Consider the following 13,347-nt stretch of genomic DNA (forward strand, 5'->3'; position numbering starts at 1 on the left):
CACATCATCCCGTGATCAACTCCTTGGTCACATTGTGCACATTATGATGATGTCCTACCGAGTGGGCCCAGAGACACCTCTCCATTTACACGGAGTGACAAATCCCAGTCTCGATTCGTGCCAACCCAACAGACACTTTTGGAGATACCCGTAGTGCACCTTTATAGCCACCCAGTTACGTTGTGGCGTTTGGCACACCCAAAGCACTCCTACGGTATCCGGGAGTTGCACAATCTCATGGTCTAAGGAAATGATACTTGACATTAGAAAAGCTTCAGCATACAAACTACACGATCTTGTGCTAGGCTTAGGATTGGGTCTTGTCCATCACATCATTCTCCTAATGATGTGATCCCGTTATCAACGACATCCAATGTCCATGGTCAGGAAACCGTAACCATCTATTGATCAATGAGCTAGTCAACTAGAGGCTTACTAGGGACATGGTGTTGTCTATGTATCCACACATGTATCTGAGTTTCCTATCAATACAATTCTAGCATGAATAATAAACGATTATCATGAACAAGGAAATATAATAATAACCAATTTATTATTGCCTCTAGGGCATATTTCCAACATGAATACATAAACAAACATTGTGTCCCTAGTATGCCTCTACTTAACTAGATCGTTAATCAAAGATGGTTAAGTTTCCCAGCCATAGACATGTGTTTTCATTTGATGAACGTGATCAAATCATTAGAGAATGATGTGATGGAAAGACCCATCAGTTAGCTTAGCATAATGATCGTTTAGTTTTTCTGTTATTGCTTTCTTCATGACTTATACATGTTCCTCAGACTATGAGATTATGCAACTCCCGAATACCGGAGGAACACCTTGTGTGCTATCAAACATCACAATGTAACTGGGTTATTATAAAGATGCTCTACAGGTGTCTTCGATGGTGTTTGTTTAGTTGGCATAGATCGAGATTAGGATTTGTTACTCCATGTATCGGAGAGGTATCTCTAGGCCCTCTCGGTAATGCACATCACTATGAGCCTTGCAAGCAATGTGACTAATGAGTTAGTCATGGGATGATGCATTACGGAATGAGTAAAGAGACTTGCCCTTGACGAGATTGAACTAGGTATGATGATACCGATGATCGAATCTCGGGCAAGTAACATACCGATGACAAAGGGAACAACGTATGTTGTTATGCGCTTTGACCGATAAAGATCTTCGTAGAATATGTAGGAGACAATATGAGCATCCAGGTTCCGCTATTGGTTATTAACCGGAGATGTGTCTCGGTCATGTCTACATAGTTCTCGAACCCATAGGGTCCGCATGCTTAACGTTCGATGACGATTTGTATTATGAGTTTTGTGTTCTGTTGAACCAAAGTTTGTTCGGAGTCCTGGATGAGATCACGTACATGACGAGGAGTCTCGAAATGGTCGATACATGAATATTCATATATTGGAAGGTTACATTCGGACACCGGAATGGTTCGGGTCGTTTCAGATGAGTTTCGGAGTATCGGGGGTTACCGGACCCTCCTGGGAAGTTATTGGGCCTCATGGGCCTAGTGGTGGAAGAGAGGAGGCGAGCCATGGAGTGGCGCGCGCCCCCTATCCCAAAACGAATTGGACTAGGGTTGGGGGGGGGGCTTTCCTTCTCTCCTCCTCCTTCCATCCTTCTCCTACTAGGAATAAGAAAGAGGAGGGGAATCGCAAAGACGTTCGACTACATTAACCGCGTTACTAAACGCTTCTGCTTTCGGTCTATGAGGGTACGTAGACACACTCTCCCCTCTCATTGCTATGCATCTCCTAGATAGATCTTGCATGATCGTAGGTAATTTTTTTTGAAATACCGCGTTCCCAAACAGTGGCATCCGAGCCAGGTCTATGCGTAGATGTTATATGCATGAGTAGAACACAAAGAGTTATGGGCGATAATAGTCATACTGCTTACCAGCAATGTCTTACTTTGATTCGGCGGTATTGCTGGATGAAGCGGCCCAGACCGACATTACATGATGGTGTTCATGAGATAGGTTCTACCAACGTGCTTCACACATAGGTGGCTAGTGGGTGTCTGTTTCTCCAGCTTTAGTTGAATCGAGTTTGACTACGCCCGGTCCTTGTTCAAGGTTAAAACAACACACTTGACAAAAAATCATTCTGGTTTTGATGCGTAGGTAAGAACGGTTCATACTAGAAGCCCATAGCAGCCACGTAAAAATTGCAACAACAAAGTAGAGGACATCTAACTTGTTTTTGCAGGGCATGTTGTGATGTGATATGGTCAAGATGTGATGATATAAATTGTTGTATGAGATGATCATGTTTTGTAAGAGTTAACGGCAACTGACAGGAGCCATATGGTTGTCTCTTTATTGTACGAAATGCAGTCGCCATGTAATTGCTTTACTTTATCACTAAGCGGTAGCGATAGTCATAGAAGCAATAGTTGGCGAGACGACAACGATGCTACGATGGAGATCAAGGTGTCAAGCCGGTGACGATGGTGATCATGACGGTGCTTTGGAGATGGAGATCAAAGGTACAAGATGACGATGGCCATGTCATATCACTTATTTTGATTGCATGTGATGTTTATCCTTTATGCATTTTATTTTGCTTAGTACAGTGGTAGCATTATAAGATGATCTCTCACTAAATTTCAAGGTATAAGTGTTCTCCCTGAGTATTCACCGTTGCTATAGTTCGTCGTGCCGAGACACCACGTGATGATCGGGTGTGATAAGCTCTACGTTCACATACAACGGGTGCAAGCCAGTTTTGCACAGGTAGAATACTCGGGTTAAACTTGACAAGCCTAGCATATGCAGATATGGCCTCAAAACACTAAGACCGAAAGGTCGAACGTGAATCATATAGTAGATATGATCAACATAGTGATGTTCACCATTGAAAACTACTCCATCTCACGTGATGATCGGACATGGTTTAGTTGATATGGATCACATGATCATTTAGATGACTAGAGGGATGCCTATCTAAGTGGGAGTTCTTAAATAATATGATTAATTGAACTTTAATTTATCATGAACTTAGTAGCTGATAGTATTTTGCATGTCTATGTTGTTGTAGATAAATGGCCCGTGCTACTGCTCCTTTGAATTTTAATGCGTTCCTAGAGAAAGCTAAGTTGAAAGATGATGGTAGCAAGTACACGGACTAGGTCCGTAACTTGAGGATTATCCTCATTGCTGCATAGAAGAATTATGTCCCAGAAGCATCGCTAGGTGCAAAGCCCGCTACAGGAGCAACACCAAATGTTATGAACGTCTGGCAGAGCAAAGCTAATGACTACTCGATAGTTCAGTGTGCCATGCTTTACGGCTTAGAATCAGGACTTAAACGACGTTTTGAATGTCATGGAGCATATGAGATGTTCCAGGAGTTGAAGTTAATATTTTAAGCAAATGCCCAAATTGAGAGATATGAAGTCTCTAATAAGTTCTATAACTGCAAGATGGAGGAGAATAGTTCCGTCGGTGAACATATACTCAGAATGTCTAGGTATCACAACCACTTGACTCAACTGGGAGTTAATCTTCCTGATGATAGTGTCATTGACAGAGTTCTTCAATCACTGCCACCAAGCTACAAAAGCTACATGATGAACTATAATATGCAAGGGATGAATAAGACAATTCCCGAGCTCATCGCAATGCTAAAGGCTGCGGAGGTAGAAATCAAAAAGGAGCATCAAGTGTTGATGGTCAACAAGACCACTAGTTTCAAGAAGAAGGGCAAAGGGAAGAAGGGGAACTTCAAGAAGAACGGCAAGCAAGTTGCTACTCAAGTGAAGAAGCCCAAGTCTGGACCTAAGCCTGAGACTGAGTGCTTCTACTGCAAAGGGACTGGTCACTGGAAGTGGAACTACCCCAAGTATTTGGCGGATAAGAAGGATGGCAAAGTGAAAGGTATATTTGATATACATCTTATTGATGTGTACCTTACTTGTAACTCCCTCGATGCGGCTATATCTCCCACGTGTCGAAGCACGACTTAGAGGCATAACCACATTGAAAGCAATGTCGCAAGTGAGGTAATCTTCACACAACCCATGTAATACATAAGGGAAAATATACATAGTTGGCTTACAATTGCCACTTCACACAAATACATGAATAAAGCATTACATCAACCAGATACAATCAGGGCCCGACTACGGAGCCAAAATAAAAGAAGACTACCCCAAAAGCTACCAGATCCCCGATCGACCCCAACTAGGCTCCACTACTGATCAACTAGAACGAAACAACACAAAGGACAAGATCTTCATCGAGCTCCCCCTGAGCTTGGTTGCGTCACCTGCTCGGTTCAACGGCACCTGCAAGCTGGTTTTGGAATTATCTGTGAGTCACGGGGACTCAGCAATCTCACACCCTCGCGATCAAGACTATTTAAGCTTATAGGAAGGGTAAAAGGTATGAGGTGGAGCTGCAGCAAGCGACTAGCATATTTGGTGGCTAACATACGCAAATGAGAGCGAGAAGAGAAGGCAAAGCACGTGCGAGAAAACTATGATCAAGAAGTGATCCTAGAACAACCTACGTCAAGCATAACTCCAACACCGTGTTCACTTCCCGGACTCCGCCGAGAAGAGACCATCACGGTTACACACGCGGTTGATGTATTTTAATTAAGGTCAACTTCAGGTTTTCTACAACCGGACATTAACAAATTCCCATTTGCCCATAACCGCGGGCACGGCTTTCGAAAGTTCAAAACCCTGCAGGGGTGTCCCAACTTAGCCCATCACAAGCTCTCACGGTCAATGAAGGATATTCCTTCTAGCGGGAAGATCCGATCAGGCTCGGAATCCTGGTTAGAAGACATTTCGACAGGTAAAACAAGACCAGCAAGACCGCCCGGTGCACCGACATCCTGATAGGAGCTGCACATATCTCGTTCTCAGGGCAACACCGGATGATCGCTCCGTACAACTAAAACCAGCCCTCAAGTTTCCCCGAGGTGGCGCTGCAAAGGACTCTAGTTCGGACCAACACTTAGACAAGCACTGGCCTGGGGGGTTAAAATGAAGATGACCCTCGGGATGCGCGACTCCCAAGGGAAAAAGTCTAGGTGGCGAATGATAAAACCAAGGTTTGGCCTTGCTGGAGGAGTTTTATTCAAGGCGAACTGTCAAGGGGTTCCCATAATAACCCAACCGCGTAAGGAACGCAAAATCCTGGAACATAACACCGATATGATGGAAACTAGGGCGGCAAGAGTGGAACAAAACACCAGGCATAAGGCCAAGCCTTCCACCCTTTACCAAGTATATAGATGCATTAATTAAATAAGAGATATTGTGATATCCCAACAAAATATCCATGTTCCGAACATGGAACAAGCTCCAATCTTCACCTGCAACTAACCACGCTATAAGAGGGGCTGAGCAAAGCGGTAACATAGCCAAACAACGGTTTGCTAGGACAAGGTGGGTTAGAGTCTTGGTTTAACAATATGGGAGGCATGATAAGCAAGTGGTAGGTATCGCGGCATAGGCATAGCAAAAGAGCGAGCAACTAGCAAGCAAAGATAGAAGTGATTTCGAGGGTATGGTCATCTTGCCTGAGATCCCGCAAGGAAGAAGAACGAGTCCATGAAGAAGACAAGCGGACGTAGTCGAACGGGTCCTCACAATCATGACTTTATCGGAACCAACCCGAAGAAGTAACACCGGAAAGAAGCACACAACATAGTAAACAAACAACACATGAACAAGGCATGATATGCGGGATGCGGTATGCGATGCATATGCATGATTTGGAAAGGAATGATGAACCTGGCCTCAACTTGGAAATCCAAGAGTGCCACTGGAGAGGTGAGGTGATTTCGGTTGAAATCGATATAAAGATCACCGGAATCGGATGCACGGTTTGGAAATGGCAAGCAAAACAAATATGGCACCGGTCTGCGATAATCAGCAAGTAGCCATCTAAATGCAACAAGTTAAATATGCTACATCACTCACACATGGCAACAAAATACATGTCAGGGATCCACTCATGATGCTTGACAAAAGATGAACACTGAGCTACGGCTAATTCACTCAATAGGAAGCTCAAACAAGCATGGCAAAAGTGCAAATGATAACAGGTTTCAGACTTAGTTCAATCTCGTTACCGGCAAGTCTCTTTACTCGTTCCGTAACACATCATCCCGTGATCAACTCCTTGGTCACATTGTGCACATTATGATGATGTCCTACCGAGTGGGCCCAGAGATACCTCTTCATTTACACGGAGTGACAAATCCTAGTCTCGATTCGTGCCAACCCAACAGACACTTTCGGAGATACCCGTAGTGCACCTTTATAGCCACCTGTCGTGGTTGTAGCTCTGACAGTGATGTAGGGGGTATGTATGGAGAGGCTAGATCTCAGCTATTGGGAAGTTGTAAACACACCAAGATGTACGGGTTCAAGCCCTTCGCGGAGGAAGTAACAGCCCTACGTCTCGGTGCCCGGAGGCGGTCGAGTGGATTACTGGCGTGTGAATAACAGGGGTGCGAACCCTTCATACTGAGGAGGGGGGTGGCTTATATAGAGTTCGCTGGCCCCCTCCTGCCCTCAGTAATGCAGGGTTTAAGGTACATTTAAGGTTGGGCGTTACCGGTAACGCCCTTAATAAAGTGTGATAATGACCATAAAGACTACTTAATAGCCGACCGTTTGCCTGCGGAGTGACTCTAGGTCTCCTGGCAGTCGAGTGGTTGGCTTCATGGTCGAGTGTGGCTTCATGGTCGAGTGTCTTGAACCCGTCGAGTGGGATACCTTCAAGTCGATTGAAAGGTGACTTCTCCTAGGGATGTCCCAGGGTAGGGCTCTTTGGACAGGCCCGTGCCCCTACCCTAGGTACATGGCTTCATCATTAGCCCCCGAATGGATCGAGGTTAGAGTGGGGAAAGAGTTGGAGATCTTTCCGACCGGTTCTTTGGGCTACATGAGTGCCTCGTCTTGGGCCAACCATCACGGATGACGTCATCAACCTCTTTTAGTCGCCTTGCTCCATTCCAGGCCTTTCGTCGAGTGAATTTCTTTATGTGTGACATACCGAGTGTCGGCGCGAGCGGGGTCTTCTGTTTTAGCAAGTTGTTCTGCGGCCCGCGGGTGTCGCGGGATTCGGATTTCGGGAAGCGCGCGGGACGGGAGCGGCCGCAGTAATCGGAAGCGATAAACTGGAAGCTCCTCGATCCTCGCGTCACCTTTTTTGCCACGTACTGCGCGTGCGTCTGTTGCGGGATTTGACTGGATAGCCTGGGCTTACCAGTCAGCCACTCGGGAGCGGCCCCTTATAAGTTGCCGGCTCGGGGTTTCCAAACAGTGCGCTTCCTTCTTCCTCTCTTCCTTCGCGAGTTCCTCTGCCACCTCCGTTCTCACCCTAGCGCCGCGGGTCCGTGCAAGATTTGCCGGCGACGATGGCGAAGGACAAGACATCCGCCCTGGAGCGCGCGAAGAAGGCGGCGGCGCAGGGGAAAGGGAAGAGGTCCGCGCGGGGCGGATCCTCCTCAAGGTCTGCTCTGCCCCGAGGCTGGATCCAAGGCGACTGGATGCCGTCGGTGATCCGGCAAGAAGATCTCGACGACATGGTCGAGGGGGGGGGTCATTCCCCACGAAGCCGCGCGTCTCCCGGGGAGAGAGATCGAACCTCAGCCCCGCGACAGTGAGTGCGTGCTCCTAGCCACCCATGTCGACCGCGGGTTTTCTCTGCCGCCCCATCCTTTTTTCCGGAGCTTCCTGAACTTCTTCGGAGCGCAGTTTCACATTTCACCCCCAACTCCATTGTATACCTTGCTGCTTTCATTTCCATGTGTGAGGGTTTCTTGGGTTGCCGCCCCCATTGGGGTCTCTTCAAGCACATCTTTACCTGTCGTTCTCAATCGGTCAAGAAGGCCAAGTCGAGTGATGAAAGGACGCAGGTGATCCAGCTGTGCGGGGGCCTGGCGATCCAGACGAGGGGAAAGAGTTGTTTTCCATCTATCACTTTCCCGGAGTCGGTCCGTGGCTGGCAGGCGACCTGGTTCTACTGTCAAGACCAGGCGACCCCAGGACAGTCGACTGGTCTCCCCCCTTTCTCACTCGACCGAGCTGAAAAACCTGCTTCTCTGAAAGTGGCGCCGGAGGAAAGGGCCCAAGTCAAAGTGCTGGCCGGTCGAGTGGTTGAGCTTGTCCGTGAGGGCGTGACGGGCATGGATTTGCTGGAGGTCTTCCTCCGGAGGCGCATCCAACCGCTCCAGGCTCGTGACCACCCGATGTGGCTGTACTCGGGTCTTGACGACACCACTCGGATCCACCCGGAGGAGGTCACTGATGAGATGCTGGAGGGGTGGCTGTCGAGCATCACAGGAAACAAGGACAACCCCCGAGGAGCCAGGAGGGTAATTCCACTCGACAACTCGTACGACGTGGACCAGGTATGTCTCTATGCTCCTGACTGAGATCTTGTTTTTCTTCATTGGTCTTCTTTGAGTTGGTCGATTGACCTTTGTCTTGTCTGTTGTTTTTCAGGCGACTACTGAGATGTACTCGACGCCCAATGGGGCACAGGGGCCAACTGAGGAAGGGGAGGCGAGCGGAGGTGAGAGCGGGGACGATCAAGGCGAGTGGGAGTCCGACGGTGAAGGAGAGGGAGGCGACGACGTCGACTCCAGCGAAGAGGAGGAGGAGGAGGTTGAACCCCCCCGCCCGGAGGGGCGATCCAAGCTCACACACGATCCAGCGCGGGAGCGTGGTAGTGCGACTGCTCCTGTTGGGCAGTCGTCGAAACGCCCTCGGACCTCTTCTCCTACGCCGACTGGAAAGGCTCCCAAGCACCCGCGCGCAGCGCCGTCCAAGCCGCCCAAGGCTCTGCCCAAGATGAAGATGGCCGTCCCCACCATTTCTGGGTAATAATAAAACTTGTTTTCCTTTGTCGACCGTGGACGGATCCTTGGTCGATCCATTGAGCCAACCGACTGACTTTCGAGGCTTGCAGTGCTGCTACTTCTGAGATCTCCGCCAAGGACGACGACCAAGAGATGGAGGATGCTGTTACCTCCAACCCTGGTACGATTACTGACGTTCCGCTTTGAGTCGACTAAACATTTATTGCAACCCTGGTCGATTGAACGTTTCCTTTGTAGCCCCTCCTCATGTTATCGACCTCCCGGATGACGACGACAACGGTCCGTTGAGAGTGAGGAGGCACAAGAGGGCGTCGGCTGACAAGACCCCCCAATCCGCTCCGGCGTCCGAGGCCGTGGCTCGGGATGGTGGTGACACCACTCGGGCTTCTGTGACCTTCGCCGTTCCTCTGGCGAGTGCGCGGCCCTCGTCGTCGACTGCGGATCCGTCTTCGCTTTTTGCCGCATACCCCGTCCCTGAGGACCAAGCGGCTGCTGCAAAAGAGGCTATACGTCAGGCGGGGATCATGATGGAGCAAGTGAAGTTGGCTCGGGAGGCCAGCCAAGCAGCTTATGACGCGAGCTCGGCTCTTCAGAGCAACGTCCAGGTCAGTCGACTCAACGTTTGGTCTGTTATGATATGCTGTTTGAAGAATCTCTTTTCCGAAGATCTTTGTATCTGTACACCCACTGGGTGTGTCTGCCAATTCTTGGACGAGTGGGGGCACGCTAAGTGCACCCACTGGGTGTAGTCCCCGAGACTACGGTGGACTGCGGGCAGTCGACTGTAGTCTTTATATTGTGTTGCTGTAGCTGTATTTCTTCATTCGGTCTGGTCAGGCCATGTCGAATGGGACTGTATCCGGTCGACTGCGGACAGTCGACTTCTTCTCCTTTTTTTTACAGTGGGGGCACGCTGAGTGCACCCACTGGGTGTAGTCCCCGAGACTACTGTCGAATGTTCTTGATTCGGCTGTAGTCTTAGAAACGTCATCATTGTCTCTTGGTTGCTCGGAAGCAACTTGTCTTGGACGTCTGTCGACTGATTTTTCTTTTTACAGAAATCTTGCGAACTTGTAGCTCGCTATACTGAGTTGGAGAATCAGCAGATCCAGCTCAATCTTAACTTGAAGCTTGCTCAGGAGAATTTGAAGAAGGCGCAAGAAGAAGCAAAAGGTATGGCTGGTGAGGTTCTCCATTCTTAACGGGTGGCTTTTCTTTCTTGTCCATTCTTGATGTTGGTTCCACTCGACGCGCCGCAGATAAACTGGAGGAAGCTCTGAAGAAGAAGGATCAAGACCTTGCAGAGGCACAGAAGGAGGCCTCGAGCAAAACGAAGCTCGCAGAAGAGAAACTGGCTTCGGTCGGAACTCTTGAACAGGAGAACTCCAGACTGAAAACTGCTCTCGAGACAGCTAATCGAGATGCCAGTCGACTGAAGAAAGAAAAGATGGCTCTGCACGACAAGGCGGGTGAGCTGGCGGGGAAGGTAAAAGATCTGGAGGCTTATCTCGGTGGACTCGCCAAGAAGCTGTTCGTCATGCTCGAAGGTAATTATTCCAACCCGGCTGTCTTGTAGTTGCCGAGCCCGCGTACGGCCACTGTCTTATTCTTGAATCGTGTTTGCAGAATTCTGCCAGAGCTTCGAAGAGGAAACCAGTCGAGTGGAGCCAGGCTTGGATCCCGCCAATTCTCTCGTGAAGGACGAGGCTGCTATGAACGTGCTCCGACTGGAGTCTCGTGTTACCAGCGTTGTTGATTATCTTGCTCGGCTGAAGGTTGCGATGTCGCGGATCGACACATCACTCTGGCCCGGAACGACACTTCAGAACGACCTCGAGTCCCTGATGGTCCGACTGAATGAAGTCCCGGGTCGAGTGGCGGAATGGAAGAAATCTTCTGCTAGATGTGGTGCTGATGTCGCTCTGTCTCTGGTCCGCGTCCATTGCAAGGAGGCGCGAGAAGAAAAGCTGGCCGCCATCCAAGTTGCCAATACCAGGAAGCACAACTTTCAGGACTTCATGGAGACTTTTATTGCTGCTGCCACTCGTATTGCAGACGGGATCGACTTGGACGAGTTCGTCGCCCCTTCCAGTCCTCCTCCTGAGGAATGAAAAACTTTTATGCTTCACTTTAAATTTGCCTCGGAATGCCGAGTGGATTTGTAACCGTTAAACTCCGCCGAGCCGAGGGCTTGAGTACTTTGATCTGAGGTCTGGGACCTTTTAGGCTTTATCTGATCTTGATTTCTCGTTGAATATCTTCATGGTTTGATTCGTCGAGTGGATCTTGATCTTCACTCGGAATAACCTTGTATTTGCGGCGCAGCTCCGAAGGGGAAGGTAGCAGTCGACTCGCGGATTGGGTTGTGTCTTGTACTTAGGCGAGCACTGGGCTGCAGCTAAGCCTCCGAGTGAGAGGTTTGCTCTCCACTCGGTAGGATTTTTAAACACTTAGGCGAGCGTTGGGCTGCAGCTAAGCCCCCGAGTGGGAGGTTTGCTCTCCACTCGGTAGGATTTTTAAACACTTAGGCGAGCGCTGGGCTGCAGCTAAGCCCCCGAGCGGGAGGTTTGCTCTCCACTCGATAGGATTTTTAAACACTTAGGCGAGCGCTGGGTTGCAGCTAAGCCCCCGAGTGGGAGGTTTGCTCTCCACTCGGTAGGATTTTTAAACACTTAGGCGAGCGCTGGGCTGCAGCTAAGCCCCCGAGTGGGAGGTTTGCTCTCCACTCGGTAGGATTTTTAAACACTTAGGCGAGCGCTGGGCTGCAGCTAAGCCTCCGAGTGGGAGTCTGGCTCGCCACTCGGTAGGATTTCTAATCACTCAGGCGAGGGCTTGGACTGCAGCTAAGCCCCCGAGTGGGAGGTTTGCTCTCCTCTCGGTAGGATTTTTATATACTTAGGCGAGCGCCTGACTGCAGCTAAGCCTCTAAGTGAGAGAACTTAGGCGAGTACTGGACTGCAGCTAAGCCCCCGAGCGGGAGGATTGCTCTCCACTCGGTAGGATTTTTTTTCAAACTTAGGCGAGTGTCTGACTGCAGCTAAGCCTCTAAGTGAGAGAACTTAGGCGAGTACTGGACTGCAGCTAAGCCCCCGAGTGGGAGGATTGCTCTCCACTCGGTAGGATTTTTTCAAACTTAGGCGAGTGCTTGACTGCAGCTAAGCCTCTAAGTGAGAGAACTTAGGCGAGTACTGGACTGCAGCTAAGCCCCCGAGTGGGAGGATTGCTCTCCACTCGGTAGGATTTTTTCAAACTTAGGCGAGTGCCTGACTGCAGCTAAGTCTCTAAGTGAGGAGAACTTAGGCGAGTACTGGACTGCAGCTAAGCCCCCGAGTGGGAGGATTGCTCTCCACTCGGTAGGATTTTTTCAAACTTAGGCGAGTGCCTGACTGCAGCTAAGTCTCTAAGTGGGAGAACTTAGGCGAGTACTGGACTGCAGCTAAGCCCCCGAGTGGGAGGATTGCTCTCCACTCGGTAGGATTTTTCAAACTTAGGCGAAACGGATTCGCAGCTAAGTCACCCACTGGGGGATTTCGTATGCAAACAAGAGTGACAGCAATTATTGGGACGCTCTTGTCTTTGGTAAAAATGAACTGCAGAAATTTTTTCTTATTACATCTCGTCCAAGGGAGAACTCAAGTGTAAAAGGGGCGGAGTAGTTCCGCATTCCAAGCTCGTGGCTCGTCGATCTGGTGATCAACATTGTAGAGGTGATATGCTCCATTGTGGAGGACTCTGGTGACGATGAAGGGGCCTTCCCAAGTAGGAGCAAGTTTGTGTGGTTTCTGTTGATCCACTCGGAGGACCAAATCTCCTTCCTGGAAGGCTCGGCTCTTCACATTTCTGGCATGGAATCGACGCAAGTCTTGCTGATAGATGGTCGATCTGATCATAGCCATTTCCCTCTCCTCCTCTAGGAGGTCGACTGCGTCTTGCCGGGCTTGCTCTGCTTCGTCTTCGTTATAAAGCTCGACTCTGGGGGCGTTGTGAAGTAGATCACTCGGCAGGACGGCTTCGGCTCCGTAAACCAGAAAAAATGGCGTTCTTCCGGTCGATCGGTTCGGGGTGGTCCTCAGCCCCCACAAAACCGACGGAAGTTCGTCGACCCAAGCGCCTGCTGCGTGCTTGAGATCACGCATCAATCGAGGCTTCAATCCTTTGAGAATCAGACCATTTGCTCTTTCAGCTTGTCCATTCGACTGAGGATGCGCGACCGACGCGTAGTCGACTCGCGTGCCTTGAGAGGCGCAAAAAGCTCTGAACTTGTCTGAATCGAAGTTTGACCCATTGTCGGTGATGATGCTATGCGGGACCCCATATCTGAACGTCAGCCCTCTGACGAAACTGATAGCAGTGCAAGCATCGAGATTCTTGATAGGCTTGGCTTCAATCCATTTGGTGAACTTGTCGACTGCCACAAGCACATGCGTGAATCCGCTCCTGCCTGTTCTCAGTGGACCGACCATGT

Source organism: Triticum aestivum, chromosome 4A (assembly GCF_018294505.1).
Source record: "Triticum aestivum cultivar Chinese Spring chromosome 4A, IWGSC CS RefSeq v2.1, whole genome shotgun sequence".
NCBI classification, from domain to species: Eukaryota; Viridiplantae; Streptophyta; class Magnoliopsida; order Poales; family Poaceae; genus Triticum; species Triticum aestivum.